The sequence below is a fragment of the Medicago sativa genome, chromosome 2, assembly GCF_051527215.1.
Source record: "Medicago sativa cultivar Bolivia chromosome 2, Bolivia_mono, whole genome shotgun sequence".
NCBI classification, from domain to species: Eukaryota; Viridiplantae; Streptophyta; class Magnoliopsida; order Fabales; family Fabaceae; genus Medicago; species Medicago sativa.
Genome location: NC_140750.1, coordinates 69,461,341 through 69,478,244, shown reverse-complemented (window position 1 = coordinate 69,478,244; position 16,904 = coordinate 69,461,341). Strand labels below are relative to the sequence as shown.

The 16,904-nt window shown below is 29.4% G+C and overlaps 1 long non-coding RNA gene across 1 annotated transcript; it reads left to right on the top strand.

Annotated features, from left to right (window-relative positions):
- Nucleotides 1-12,196: 12,196 nt before the first annotated feature.
- Nucleotides 12,197-15,472, top strand: LOC146950148 (uncharacterized). The gene is made up of 2 exons (XR_015027444.1): nt 12,197-14,053; nt 15,225-15,472. It is a non-coding gene; the product is annotated as an uncharacterized LOC146950148 (long non-coding RNA).
- Nucleotides 15,473-16,904: the final 1,432 nt, after the last annotated feature.

Sequence of the window (16,904 nt, the reverse complement as noted above, 5' to 3'; positions counted from 1 at the left end):
TATTGTGGATATACTACTTTTTGATTGCAAAATAAGATTAGTAACACACTCTTGTAACATACATTTTTTAACACACTCTTTTTTATTAAGTAAACTTCAATTAGATCACCCAAATTTATATGGATCAACATAATTTGATGAATTTAATCAATATTAAAGAACAATATGTTGAAGTGCGTTAAGGAATGTTGTGCTAGCAATACTATTTATCCTAAATCTTGTTAAAGGGTGTATTACTAACACTTTATAGAATACTGAAATGCGTTTTAAAAATCATGTAAATGAATTTTACTTGTACATCAAATTACATTTTTTATTGAATCAAATTTTATTTTGTAATATTGTAAAACATATAAAATATTTTAAAAACTAAATTTAAAGACTATATACTAACACATAAAAATATTTTACTTACAAAAATTGTTTGATAAGATTTTTTTTCTTTCAAATATTGTTTTTAAGTAATTCACAGGTGCCGTTTAGCCTGGGAAAGGCTGGTTTTTCCCACCATGGGAAAGTTAACTAGATTAAAGAGGTACACTGATCTTATTATAGACTACACATACTATATATCTTCCCACTTTGTCTTCAACCTCACTACCAAAAGAAAAATATACATTCTGCAACATATCAGTGTAAAAGCTTTTACATATCAATTTAATGTTGATTAGCATTGACAGTTCAATCAAAACAAAACCGAAATTTCAATTTTCATTAAATTCAAAATTACAATTTTAACTTAAAAAATTTGAACGATGAATTTCGCTCATCCACATTTATGTTTCAGATTTCAGAACTAACTAATTCATCACATATCAATGTAAAAGCTTTCCTTTCTTTGACCGGAAACGAAATCCAGATCTGATTGATTTTGCATGGTTCAACAACAAACTTTAACGAAATTCCACAACTTCCATTGTCGAAGTTCTCAGGTGTGAAGATTAATGCATAACAGATCTATTAGGATGATTTGTTCTGCATATTTTTTTCAATCCGAAACCGGCACCACCGCCGGCACCGTCGCCGGCATCGGACAACACGCTTGTTGAAAAACAACCGCTAGAGGAAGAACGAGGAAGGTGAAAATAAGGATTGGAGACCATGGAGAGAGAAAGCGTGAGGGAGGAGATAGTAACAGAGAAGAGAAGAGAGGTGAAGTTCAATGGAGAGAAGATGGTTAGGGAAGGAGTTGATGGCAGCGAGAGTATGTGGTGGGTGAGTGGGGGAAGATATACAGTATGGTTAGCTTATAATAATATCAGTGTACCTCTTTAATCTAGTGGTATAAAAACTAACTTTCCCATGGTGGGAAAAACCAGCCTTTCCCATGCTAAACGGCTAATTCACGGTGGGATTTAGCATGGGAAAGGGATGTTTTTTCCCGCCATGGGAAAGTGTGTTTAAAACCCTTTGATCAAATGAAGAGCATATCTTTATCATAGATACTCGGTATCAGATCCAACCACTCATCTTCTACAACCCATCTTCTCATCTCCCTCTTTCATTCATTTTCACTAAACTGTTAAACAAACCCAAAAACAAAATTGACACTATTATTAATATCTCTAAAAAATGATGTGATGTACTCCAAATATTTCACAAAACAAGTGCATAACTCGTACTAATGTTAAAACTATTGGTTAAAATTACAAAACAAAAACTGAAAGTGAATATTAAAGTGGGTCAGAAAATGGTGAATTCCAAATGCATCGCCGGCGAGATTCCGGCGAGTATTTTTTCTGACAATCACGGCCAACGAAGACTCCTATGGTCACCTCCGTTGTGAGTTCTATCATGGTTCGAATCCTTCTACAAGAAAATCGAATGGATCTAAGTTGTAAGGGACTGAACAACGCCGCCGGAGAAAGGTCGCAGGAAAAACGGAGGTACTGGCTATGGATTGTAAACAGTTTTGTGATGTGCTAATTAGTCACTGGAAAATCCACTCCTAATTAAAATGTTTCATTTTTATATAGGATTCTATAATTCATTATGGTGGTTGATTTCTTGTCGAACAGCTCATGCTAAAATTAGGAGAGTATTAGCTTGAGTTTGATCATGAACAGTTTAGATTTTGATGTTTGCTGGTAGTGGTTTGGAAAAGAGGGAAAGGAGTTGTAAAGAGTTGGTGGTTAGATCTAGTGTTGACAGAGTATGATAAGACAATGTTCTTCATTTGATCAAATGGTTAAAACACACTTTTCCATGGTGGGAAAAAACTTCCCTTTCCCATGCTAAATCCCACCGAATTTTAGGCACTACAAGAGAAACAGTTATTATTGACCAACTTCAAAATGATCATTGGCCGCCACAATAACGTAGATAACTCAAATTTTTGGCCCCCATAAATGAATACAACTCTAATATAACCCTAAATAAAAAAAGGTCTAAATGTGCACACACTTCCCATTTTTAATAATTTCTAATAAAATATTATATACATATTCTAAATTTTTAGGCTCTGTTTGGTAACACCAAAAAAGAGCTTTTAGCTTTTAGCTCATAACTTATAAGCTTGTATGACAAAAAATAGCTCTGTTTGGTAACGTTTTTTACAACGAGCTTATAGCTTATTTCAGGAGCTTATAAGCTATTTTTTAGAAGCTACTTCAAGTAGCGTTTGAGCTTATAGCTTTTAGCTTCTCATTTTTTCTTCCATTTTTACCCTTATTTTTCAAAGCAAAATTCAACTTTATCCTTTATAATTAATATTTTGGTAATTGCATCTAACCATTGCATTAAATTACTCGATAATTCTCCAATGTTTATTTTTTTTATGATAACGTAATAACATTGTGTATAGATTTTTTTGTACTTTTTTTTTGTCTTACGATAACCTTTTTTTCACGATAACTTAACAACACGTGTTGGTAATTTTTTTCCTCTTATGAAAGCTACATATTTTTAGATAATATTATTTAGGGTTAATTATGTTTCTAGTCTCTATAAAATAGCGACCTTGTAAGTTTAGTCCCTATTTAATTTTAATAGCATTTTTAGTCCCTATAAAAAAAAATTTACTTATAATTTTAGTCCCTGCTAAAACAAAGTTTGATTAATTATCCTTAAACTCTTAAATTTTTGAACGATTTTTTTGAGACAAGATTAGAACACTATGAAAGGTTCGTTTACTAAAATTTAGAATTTTCTGACATGAAATGAATTAAATATGGATTTTTTAAAACGACAAAAGTTAAAGATAAAAAGTAATAAAATCTGGATGTAGAAATCAAATTTTGCGATAATTTTTTGCGGACGAACTTTTAGTAATGTTCTAAACATGTCTGCAAAAAATTGTTCAAAAATTAAGAGTTTAAGCATAAATTAAACAAATTTGAATTGAGTAGGGACTAATACTCAGTGCAGAAAAACAAAATTAGGGACTAAAAATGCTATTAAAATTAAGTAGGGACTAAACTTACAAGGTCACTATTTTATAGGGACTAGAAACATAATTAACCCTATTATTTATATATAATACATCTTGGTAAGTCAATTAAAAAAATATGATAATACATTAGGGGTTTTTTGATTATGTTTAACATTTTTTATAACGTATAAACACTTAATAGAATATAATTTTAGCTAAGAAAAATTAATTTATATTATAAATTAAAATGTCCTTTTAAAATAAATTTATATTAATTGATATAGATTTAATTATGATTTTTTTTACAGAATAAATTTTATTATGAATTGAAAATAAATTTATTAGTATGAACTAAGAATGCCATTTATGTCATTTTACATTTATCAGCTAATTGAACCGCTAGTTTTACCAAACACTTTAGTTAGCTTATCAGCTATCAGTCATCAGTCATCAACTATAAGCTATCAGCTAGCTTATCAGCTATCTGCTATTTTTACCAAACAGAGCCTAAAAGTAGTAATAGTACATCTTAAAATTCTTTGACAGGTTTATTTTAGACAAACTCTAAATCTTAAAAACTTTATATGAAACTCCATAATTCAGTGATTTTAAGTATCAACCAACATATAAAATAGGCAAAATTACACAATTAGTCCCTTAACTTAATTTTAGGTAACATTTTCGTCCTTTATCTTTTTTTTGTCACGATTTAGTCCTTTATGTTATAAAATAACAACATAGTTATCCTTTTTTATGAAAAAAATAATCAAAAACTCCAAAAAAAATTCATCAAACTCATAGACAAACGCAAATCTTCATCATACAAGCCTAGAAAATAAAAATTCTTTGAAAAAATCTCATAAAAAATGATAAGATATTTTCATTTTATAACATAAAGGACTAAATCGTGACAAAAAAAATATAAAGGACGAAAGTGTTACCTAAAATAAAGTTAAGGGACTAATTGTGTAATTTTGCCTATAAAATATGTACTAGAGAGCAAATATCAACCAAATTTAGCAGCACTCCTATTTCATTTTTACTGTGCTGAAATTCTAAAATAGAAAAAGTTTATAGAAAAAATAGAAAGAAAGAATGAATCAAATTTTTTTTTTTACCGTGGTCAAGTAGTATAGTGGCTAGAAATTCACAATTTTTAAGATGAATAAGTTGGGTGTCCGAGGTTCGAACTTCATCCCCTTTATATATATATATATATATATATATATATTTAATCCTCCTTCGTCGTGTTTTGATCGCTGCTGTTTGGAAGGAACTAGGAGGTTGGTGTTGGTTTTGATTTGGCTTTGGAAACTCGAATCTGGGTTGTTTTGGCTCGGATCTTGTGTTTTGACTCCGTATCGTTGCTCGTTGGTCCGAATCTGCTGGTTTGGTGGTTCAAGCTGGTTATGTTTGGAGTCCGTTCGAGTATGCCATTCCGTCGTTGGTTTGTTGGCTGGTCTTTGTGTTTTGTTTTCATTTTGTAGGTTGCTGAATCTTCTCCGTTGGCGATTGTTTGTTTTGTGAAGTCTCCGGCTGTTTGTTCTGTGATTGTGTTTTCCTGTTCAGAGTTTGGGGAGCTTAGATTCTGGCGTAGGGGTGGTTCGGTTTCATTAACCCGAAAGGGTCTGTTTCGGTTACAATAACCCGAAAAGGTCTGGTTCGATTAACCCGAAAGGGTTTGACTATTAACGTATTGGACTCATCCCTCGATCTAAGTTCTTACGCGTCTGTTGGAAACCGTTGTGTTTGGTGGTCTGACCTTCGATTCTCTGTTGTTTCCAGGACTGTTGAGTTATGCAGGTTTTAAGGAGTTATAACTGCCTATACTTTGGTACTTGCTCGAAAGAGCTTTCACGCTTGCTGCTTGTTTAGGGAGCTGTTGGCACCTGGATTCGTTACCGTGCTGGCGGTCGATCCATTCGCCATTAAAAATCCTAACTGTTTGTGCAAGGTTCACTTTTCATATTTTTTTGTAGCTTGGTTTCGTGCTCGTACGCGGGTTCGCTGAGTTGCGTCTGTGGCTAGTGAATTTTTGTTAGAATAGATTAGGACTGGTCCATTTGGTATGGTTTATCACGATGTATTCTCATATGAATTGTACCTGGGTTAGGTCTCATGCCCCCCAGTCTTTGTATCTTTCTTTTTATTTTAATTTAATTTTCGTTTTGCTTATATATATATATGGTTATGATAGAAGACACCTTTTATGAAGGTGTCTTTTATCAAGTTACTCTATGAACATTTGCGAAAAGACACCAACTTACTTTTAGGAAGGTGTCTTTTATCAAAGTTATAACTAAAAAGTGAAAATCACACCTTAAGGTGTGACTTGATAAAAGACACCACCAAAGGGTGACTTGTAACATAACCCATATATATATATATATATATATATATATATATATATATATATATATATATATATATATATATATATATATATATAGTCCCTACTAACTGAACTAAATTTACGGGGACGAAGTAAACAAATACTTAACTTAGAAACAAGGAATCAATAATAGTTAAATAGTTTGATATGACACCAACAAACTCAATAAAATGTCATCAAATCTTAGAGTCAATTCAATCGTATACACATGAACTAATACAACAACAAATATAATAATGCTTGACCAATTATTTAATTTTTTGAATGGATAAGGGTTTCTCTTCTTCGTCGTTCAATAATAAATAGATGCATTGAATGAGGCATCACTTCTTATTCTAAATAATGGGGTTTGGATGTTCCCATTCAAGGCATCGTCTTCTCATTTATTTGGTCATTATTCTCCACGACCAGTTGAATGTGACTTGCTAGTGGTCCTTCATGTTGTGATGTCCTATACTATTAGGTAAACAACTAGCAAAGAATGATGTTAACCACGAAAAGCAATTGCATGTGTTGAAATGTTAACCACGAAAAGCAATTGCATGTGTTGAACAATGCATCTATTCTAAAAAGGGTTAATGTTTCCCTTTCCTAGCTTTCGACATAATTACAAATTGGTTTGTTGTACTTGAGTAAGCAATTTAATTGAGAACTTATTGAACAACTGACTAACTGCTTATTAAGTGTTTTACTAATTATTTTGATAAACAAAGAAAAAATGAGGTTAAATTATTTTAATACAAGTTGTAAGTTGTTAAATAAGCTACCACGATTGAAATAAGCTAAGAACTTATAAAATTCATGTTTAAAAAACTTTTTTTAAGGTATTAAAAAAAAAACTTATCATCAACATATATATTACTTTGTCAAAAAAAAAAAAAAATCAACATATATATTACAATTTTCTTATGGTTATTGAAATACTATGATAAGATTTGCTTAAAAGTGTAAATAATCTTTTTCAAACACAAAGAATACCTTGCACAAACTTCTTAAACAGAAATTAACATAGTAATGACGGAATAATCTGTAATAAAGCTCAAAAAACCGTAGGTATAGGCGATAAACCTATACCAAAAAACGTTTTGTTCTATGATCTTTAATTCGTTAGATCCACATAAACGTTTTGTGGCCTTTAATTCGTTAGATCCACATAAATTTATCTTCCTAATATTTTTTAAGGGAAATGCTAACATGTGCCTTAAGGCACAAATTAATGAATCAAAAATAGAAATATTGTGTTGTAATCAATGCATTTGAATTTAATTTTTTTATTTTTAATTAATTGAATGCACAAAATTTAAGAAAATGTTTCTATTTTAAGTTTCTTAACATGTGCTCTAAGGGTACAAGTTAACATGACCCATTTTTTAATTATAAAAGTTTGCCTATAATTTTTGTATATACCATCCACTATATTTTTTGTTCTTCTGATTCTTTTTTAGCTTGGAAAGCTTTAGAAGTAGACGTTTTGCGTTTGACTTGTAAAGAGCTAGAGATTTGTTTCTCTTAGGAGTTAGGAACATCCAAATTCTTTGTTTCTTCAATAGCTGTTTTAATTTTGATCTCCATTTTAAAGGAAGGTTTCTTAGAATCTTTCTTTCAATTTCAATATGTACATTCTTAGAGTATTTGTTTCAAAATCTCTGAGAGTGTTGATAAGTTTTTGAAATCTTCCAAACATATCTTCGACGGATTTGTCTTCTTCCATTTTGAACATTTCGTATTTTCTTACAAAGATACTTGTTTTTGATTCTTTCATTTTGAAAATTCAAGTCCTCACCGAGAGAAAAACTAATATAACAATTAACATACTAACTTTTGTCATTAAAAAAAACTTTGGAAGTTCCTTCTTGTGAGAGAGCTAGTGAATCCCATATAGTTTCTTTTGCTATATCGCATTGACCACATTTTTCATATTTTGAATAGCTAATAGAAAACATCAAGAAATGTCTAACTCCTGTGGTTAAGATTTTTTTTTCTTTTTCTCTTTCATAATTTTTTTTAGAAGAATATGGGTGTGATTCTTTGAGTATAACCCTCTTCATCTATGTTCCATAGATCATACATATTTAATATGAAGAAAGTGTTGATATGGTATTTTTTTTTTTTGAACAATTGATATGGTATTTCTAGTAATTGAAAGAGTGGTATAGACGGTTAACAATGCTTTCTAAATTGATCAAAACTTATTTCTAGAAATATTTCTAAATTGATTAAAACTTTTGCATCCCTTATGTTAGAAAACTGAGAATATCCAGACATACTCTTTGTGTTTTTTTTTGCTGGAATGATGATCTCACGTAGGGATGTAAACGGTTTAGACAAAATCGACGCACCCAAAAATCCAAACCGAACCAAATCGAAAAAATATCCGACCTTGTTTTGTTTGGTTCAAAACTGAACTGAACCAACATAAACCGATCTAATTTGATTCGGTTATCAGTTTTTGATTTTGAGATCCAAAGAACCGATGTTAACCTCACTTCTTATATATATATCTTTGTAAAGGAAACTTGAGTTGCTCTCATGCAAACTTTGTGATGATGTGACACTCTAGAAAAGCTTCCTATCATCTCTCAAATGACTCTACAAAAAGTTATCTCTATCTCTTAAAACCTTACAACTCTCCACTATATCAATTAATTGAAAAAACTTAATGCTTCTTATCACTTCAACCTTTAAACTACAATTTGATTCCTATTCCTTAACTTATATTCCTTAAATTCATTCATTCATTGTATTATTACTTAGTTATAATTTTTATTCATAATAATTGTCATTGTTTTTTCTATTCATATTCATGATCATTGTGTGTATAAATATGTAGTGAGACTTTGTGAACTTTTTATCTTACCCTCCATCCCAACAAAAGGAGTGTCATATGAAATTAGGAAAAATGAAGTAGGTAGAAAGGGCTGTATTGTGGAGTTTTGGATCATCATCTTTTCCAAATAATTGTTGAATGATACTCTTCAATTTTGTATGATAGTTTTTGTTTCTCTTTCCTATTCTTCACATATGTTTTGACTATTTATTGGTTTTAGTGGCAGGTCATAGAGATTCAAGTTACTTGATCATATAGATTTGTCAAATATTTCAACTTTTATTTTTTTTATTGATATAATGTTTATTATTAGTCTATGTTTTTTTTTTATCTTTCTTTCATAATTTTTTACCGATGTGTTTACTAAACGGATGCATGAGATTTATGACTGCATGAAATCTAAATCTTTATATATCTATCCTTCCTAGACCTAATTTAGTGAGCCTCATTAGACCGTTTTTTTTTATATTTCATCTTTAAAGCATGTGTTCCTCCTCATTATTTCATTTTAAACTGACAAAAAGAGCATCTCTTTTTAGGAAACAGACCTCCAAAGAGAATCAAGAATGTCAGCAATTCAAGCAATAAGATCAATTTCCAATTGGTTACATTGGCGACCAAATAGTGCAAATGGAAACAAAAGTTGTGCAAAAAATTACTACCTGATTCAAATCTTAGTAAGCTAAGAGATGCAGCTGCACCTTTTCAATTACCAAATTACCAAAGTCATACAGCTGCATTAAGTTTTTTATTTGGAATTCATATAGTTTCATTTGCTTCAATGTCTGTGTATTTGAGCGTAAGAAAACATATTAAAATCATGCCAGCTTTAATTTTGTTCTTTGTTAGAATAACTAGACTGCACCCACGGTGTATTGTGATAATACACTTCTTCCTAACTACACTTTTTTTTATAATCATTTTACTAATTATTTCTTTCAAAATAGATAATTAATTTCTAAAATTAAATTATAATTTTATAAAAATACTTACATTATAATTTTATAAAAATACTAAAGAAAACTTGAGTTGTTCTCATGAAACTTTATGATGATGTGATACTTTAGAAAAAGTTCCTATCATCTCTCTTAATTTCATCTCTAATTAAACAGCCCCACTATATTTTATGTTTTAGTAGTGCTTTATTGAACATCCCTTCATAGTCTAATCCTCATTATATTTTAGTTATGCTTAAACTCATTGCCTACTATTTTTTTTGACAGAAGTTAAATAGACTAATTAATTAAGCTTAGGTTACAAAATATATATGTCATATGTAAACTCTTTGAATCATATCGTTGTGTTTAAGTAAAAAAAAATACAATTGCCTCAAAAAAAATACAATTGCCTCAAATATGTAATAAATCTATCTATCTATATATTCTATATATCTTTGTAAGGAAACTTGAGTTGTTCTCATGCAAGTTTTATGATGATGTGACACTTTAGAAAAGGTTCCTATCATCTCTCAAATTTCTTAATTTCAACTCTAATTAAACAGACCCACTATATTTTATGTTTTAGTAGTGCTTTATTGAACATCCCTTCATAGTCCAATCCTCATTATATTTTAGTTATGCTTAAACTCATTGCCTACTATTTTTTTTGACAGAAGTTTAAATAGACTAATTAATTAAGCTTAGGTTACAAAATATATATGTGATATGTAAACTCTTTGAATCATCGTTGTGTTTAAGTAAAAAAAAAAATACAATTGCCTCAAATATGTAATAAATTAATAGAGATAGTGGTTGAATAGATCAATTACCAAATCTTCGGTTACAAAATATGTGATGAATATAAACTCCTCAATCCAGTAAAACAAAGTAAATTTTACATTCCCTCATATTCCTTTACATGTTCATGGAACAAATTATCATACTATAAATTTTGGTTTTGGATGATGATCACTTTCATCATGCAATTTTTGGGTGGTATATTTCAACTTTGTATTGTGATTTTTGTTTATCTTTCTTACTTCTCACGTATGTCTTGGCTTTTCATTAATGGTTTACGTGGCAATATATAGACTCAAGTTACTATATTATATAGATTGCTCAAATATTATTGCTCTACTTTTTTTTTATCACCGGCTAGAGAACCCATATAGTGTTTGTAAGTCCACTTTTCCAACTTCCTTTCTTATTTTTTTCTATTGCTTAGTATTGATATAACTATTTTTTTATGTGAATGAGGAGAAGAAGACAAAGGAGCTCAAGTAAGTACATGTCTTTCACCATAATTTTGGATAAATTAAATTATAAGTTTTGGAATTTTTAATGCGATGAAGTGTTTCCACCATTCCTTTTATGGATATCAATTTCACAACAAATACTTTTCTACACTTTTGTTGATAAATTGGTTAGTTATACATTTTACAAGGGCTATTCTCCTATCCCTATGTGTGTAAATTTTGGTGGTATTATTCTGGTTTTGGATCATCATTTTCACTTTTTTTCAATCAGTTTTTGGATGATACACTTTAATTTTGTACCGTTAAATATGGAGAGAGCACATTATTTTCTTAACAAGACTAATGCTGTTTTTTTATTTTAATTTTGTTTTCAGGTTCTCTGCATAACAATTAGAGAGTAAATTTTTTAGCTTTGTTACAACAAAGTCACGTTAAGAAACAATTTTATCCTTCAAGGGGAGGTGGATAATGTAAAAAAAGAAATTACGCATAGTCATAAGAAAGTAAACCAAAGCGTTGACTAAAAATATCCGAACCAATAAAAGTTAGAGTAGAAATCCAACTCTGGAGGTTTGATAGAAAACTTTTAAAGATGTTAATTTTTTTTTTTGGTAGATTTTAAAGATGTTAATTTATCAACATACGAATTGTTATATTAATAATTATGAGAGACCTTAAATAAAATATATGAAATATGAAAATAAAAGTAAGCGGTTACATTGCGTATTTTCCAAGATGAAAAAGACAAAACAATCAAAGATTAATCATATGCTAATTGGAGCTTATTTCAACGTTTCTTATGAACAATATTGACAACAAGCATGGCTGCCAAATTGCGATTCTAAAAAAGAAATGCTCTAATATGATTACATTATTAAGATAAACTATGACATATGTTTTTAAACTTATCAAATATTATAAGATCAACAAAAAACTACATTCATTGTCCTTAAAATATTTACATAAACCTGATATATAAACCAATACAAATTCTCTTATTTTGAAACAACATTTATATTTTAATATAAATTAAAACTAACCATAAAAATATCACTATTTGAAAAAATCTTATAAATCCTTCGATAATTTTTTTTTTATATATCATTGAAATTGTATATGATTATACTTACCACAATTTTATTTTCTCATTTTAAAAATATATATTGTAAGTGCTATTTTAATTCAACTCGTGCAACGCACGGGTTATATACCTAGTTTTACTAATTATGAGTTAAATCTGTCAAAAATGTCCATGTGGCACACTGAAAGTTATCCACGTGTGTATCTTTGTTGGTCAAGTAGACGTTTTAAATGAAAAATTAATTGAAAAGACTAACTTATTGTAATGTTAGTAAGGTAATGGACCAACGTAAAATTTTTTAAATGTAGAGGAAGTAGCTTGAAACTTAAAATAAACGTAATGAACCGAATGTGTAATTTAGTTAAAAATATATAGAGTGAACGTTTAGTAAACAATTAATGACTTTTGATTGTCATCAGGATTTTAAGTGAGATCTCTATTGAAGTCGGGGACCAGTTGAGTTGAGCTTTAGAGATAAATGTGATGAGGCTATATTTTTTGTTCTTCTGATTCTTTTTTAGCTTGGAAAGCTTTAGAAGTAGACGTTTTGCGTTTGACTTGTAAAGAGTTAGAGATTTGTTTCTCTTATGAGTTGGGAACATCCAAATTCTTTGTTTCTTTAAAAGCTGTTTTAATTTTGATCTCCATTTTAAAGGAAGGTTTTTTTAGAATCTTTCAATTTCAATATGTACATTCTTAGAGTATTTGTTTCAAAATCTCTGAGAGTGCTGATAAGTTTTTTAAATCTTCCAAACATATCTTCGACAGATTTGTTTTCTTCCATTTTGAACATTTCGTATTTTCTTACAAAGATACTTGTTATTGATTCTTTCATTTTGAAAATTCAAGTCCTCACCGAGAGAAAAACTAATATAACAATTAGCATACTAACTTTTGTCATTAAAAAAAAAAACTTTGGAAGTTCCTTCCTGTGAGAGAGCTAGTGAATCCCATATAGTTTCTTTTGCTATATCGCATTGGCCACATTTTTCATATTTTGAATAGCTAATAGAAAACATCAAGAAATGTCTAACTCCTGTGGTTAAGATTTTTTTTTTTTGCTCTTTCATATATTTTTTTTAGAAGAATATGGGTGTGATTCTTTGAGTATAACCCTCTTCATCTATGTTCAATAGATCATACATATTTAATATGAAGAAAGTGTTGATATGGTATTTCTAGTAATTGAAAGAGTGGTAGATGGTTTACAATGCTTTCTAAATTGATCAAAACTTATTTCTAAAAATATTTCTAAATTGATTAAAACTTTTGCATCCCTTACGTTAGAAAACTGAGAATATCCAGACATACTCTTTGCGTTTCTTTTTGCTGGAATGATGATCTCACGTAGGGATGTAAACGGTTTAGACAAAATTGACGTATCCAAAAATCCAAACCGAACCAAATCGAAAAAATATCCGACCTTGTTTTGTTTGGTTCAAAATTGAACTGAACCAACATAAACCGATCTAATTTGATTCGGTTATCAGTTTTTGATTTTGAGATCCAAAGAACCGATGTTAACCTCACTTCTTATTTTACTAATTATGAGTTAAATCTGTCAAAAATGTCCATGTGGCACACTGAAAGTTATCCACGTGTGTATCTTTGTTGGTCAAGTAGACATTTTAAATGAAAAATTAATTAAAAAGACTAACTTATTGTAATGTTATTGTAATGTTAGTAAGGTAATGGACCAACTTCAAATTTTTTAAATGTAGAGGAAGTACTTGAAACTTAAAATAAACGTAACGAACCGAATGTGCAAGAACCGAATGTGCAATTTAGTTAAAAATATATAGAGTGAACGTTTGGTAAACAATTAATGACTTTTGATTGTCATCAGGATTTTAAGTGAGATCTCTATTGAAGTCGGGGACCGATTTAGTGAGCTTTAAAGATAAATGTGATGAGGCTATGTGTTTCTTTATAATAATATTGGATTATTTGGATAGAGTCTTGCAATTCCGCAAGGGCTAAAACCAATTTCATTAAAATTAACAAAACATGATGTGTTTTACCCTTTTTATTTTATTTGAGGGGATGGGGTGTTTTACTTATAAAGTGATCAAATAGTTATCTGTTTGTTACATGAAAATTAAGGAGATACAATATGGCTGAAATACAAAAAATTGTGTATGCTTTCATCATCTCGATCTCCCTTATGGTTGTAACTAGCTCCGAACTTGGTAAGTCCCATTTTCACACTCATTTTAATGTTTATTCTTTATCGTATACTAGCGAAAAGGCGGGCATTCACATGCCTGTCTTTCTACTCTTTTTATTACGCTAACCGTTGAAAATTATTAAGTGTTTTTTGTATGAAATTTTGATTTGGAATAAAATTAAAATTGTAAATGTTTGTTGCTTTCAAGTTATAAAAACCAAACTTATCATGATTATTTATTTCAATGACCAACAATATCACAGAATAAATATAATCTAATTTTTTTAATGAAACCAACAACGATCTTTATTATAGAAAAAGTTGTTTAAGGGTAAAATTGGGATAATGAAAAAGTAAGTATAAATATATTCATCTAGTTTGTTACACTTTTTAAATGATAAAGGAAAAAAACAGACATATATATATATATATATTTATTCATATCGTGTTTGTTAATTTTTTTTAATATTTAATATTATTCTTATCTATTTGTTTTGTATTCAAAATTGAGGACATTTTTTGAAAAGAAGAAGTCAACCTAAAAAAATTGAAAGAGGTTATTTTCTTTATATATAGTAGTATAAATGTTACGGTTGTCGAGTATCCACTCGCTATTTTTGACTAATCTCAAACAAAGAATTTTATTGGACATATTTAATGGGGTCTCCTCTTCAAACTACCTTTTATTTATCCACAAGATTTGAACATTAAACCATTTTAAAGAAACATGAGTCTAGTTCCATTCATACCAAACTAATATAATATTGGTCTCATCTCTTTATTATTGACGGCTTTATAAAAAACTAAAAAATAATTAAAGATTGGTAAGCAAGAATGAGCTCTAATTACAATCAATATTTGTACTTGCGATCTATTTTATGAGTTGAAAAGAAATATAGTAATTATTTATGAATTTCTCGCAACAATAAACTAGTAGAAAAAATTAACATAAACATAGAACAAGACTTTTTACTATATAAAGTGTTCAAATAATGTTATATTTCTTATATGTAAATGTGAAAAAATGGATGAAATTTTTAAGCTTGTTTATACTGTGGTAGTTTTTATTTCCCTATATCTTGTTGTAGTCAACAGTCAAAGTAAGCTCATTCTCATATTTTTGTTTTCTTACCTTCTACACAATATTTCATTCAATTTTAATAATATTTGTCTATTTTTATTTTACAATACAGGAACTCCTTGTCGTAATTTCATTCATTGTTATAAAATAAAAGGGATTCCTCTTGAAGGGGTTTGGAGGTGCAATAGTGATTTTTGTGAATTAGTTATATAAAGTGAGAAAAGATGCTACTGTGAGATGTGATAATATAAATTAGAACGATCACATTTAATTGATCGGTTTAAATCTAATTTTCATATAAAAAGTCTATTCTTGCTTCTTATACAAAAAGTCCATTATTTACCATGACTTTTCAATTAATGACATCAACAACAATCTTTATTATAGAAAAAGTTGTTTAAGTGTATAGTTGAGATAATGAAAATTAAGTATAAATATACTCATCTAGCATGTTACACACGCACACACGCTTTCACACACGCGCGCGCACACACACATATTCATATCGTGTTTGTTACATTTTTTTTTTTAAAATTTTCCTTAAATCGATTCTTATATATTTGTTACACGTCTTATTTGTATTAAAAATTGAGGACATTTTTGAAAAATGAAAAAGTCAGCCCAAACGAGCTGAAAGTTGTTGTTTTCTTTATATATAGTATAAATAAAATCTTTCATCTTCTTATAACATTCATTTATTACTATTTTCAATACAGGTTTACTCCCTGCAACTAATCATGACTGTGTGTCCTACTAATACACATCTGTATTGTCTTAGAAAAAAATGTTACTGCTGTAACACCCTAAACCTAAACTTTGATTTATTAAATAATAAGAATATATTTGAATAAATGGTGTTATGCATACTCGTCATCTATCATTTTACAAAATAATAACACGTCATATTTCAACAGGGGAAATTAATTCAACATTTCTCATAAATGAAAGAATCTGATTCTCAGCATTAATTGTAGAAATAACGTAAAGTTTCACAAGACTTAAACTTCATAGAAATAAACATTCAACATTTGACCCCAACCATAGTGTTACAGATCAGAGCACGTGTTTCTTTGACCACGTAAAATCACTAAATGATAACAACGAAAATAAATCCGCGTCACCACCTTCTAAGTGTCCTGCAACTAGAGCTCCTCATCCAGAGTATCAGTACCCCACGAGTACAGACACCATAAATACAACAACAATAAAGGGGTGAGAATACACATCATAACATTTAGTTGGGATACATGAATAATTAATTAAACAGTTATAACATCGTTGGTCATCATTCACAAACACACTCACACTACTTCATCAAGTTATACATCATCAGATCATACATCAGTTACACATCATTAGCACATACATCAATTCACCTATCGTCACTTATAAGCAATGCACTTCATTCATATCATCTATATGCATGCTGGATCCGGTTTCTATTCATTTTAACATATGTCAGAGTTGTGTTACTGAACATACATTCGACATTTTTCCTAAATTATGATATGATGCATGAAGACTCGTTAAACACCACATAGTAATACATCAACAACATATCATCCTCACAACATAAATCATTTCGTCATTTTACTTATCATTATAAAACAAGTACTTCATTCGTCATTTACAAACGTCGTTTATTACATCATTCATCATCGTCATACACCAATTATTATCTCATCGTAAATCATCGTCATACAATGGTAACTTCTTATCGTCATTTAACATCTTATATGAACATATCTACATAATCCATTCCTTCGTTAATCAATACTACAATTAGAATCCA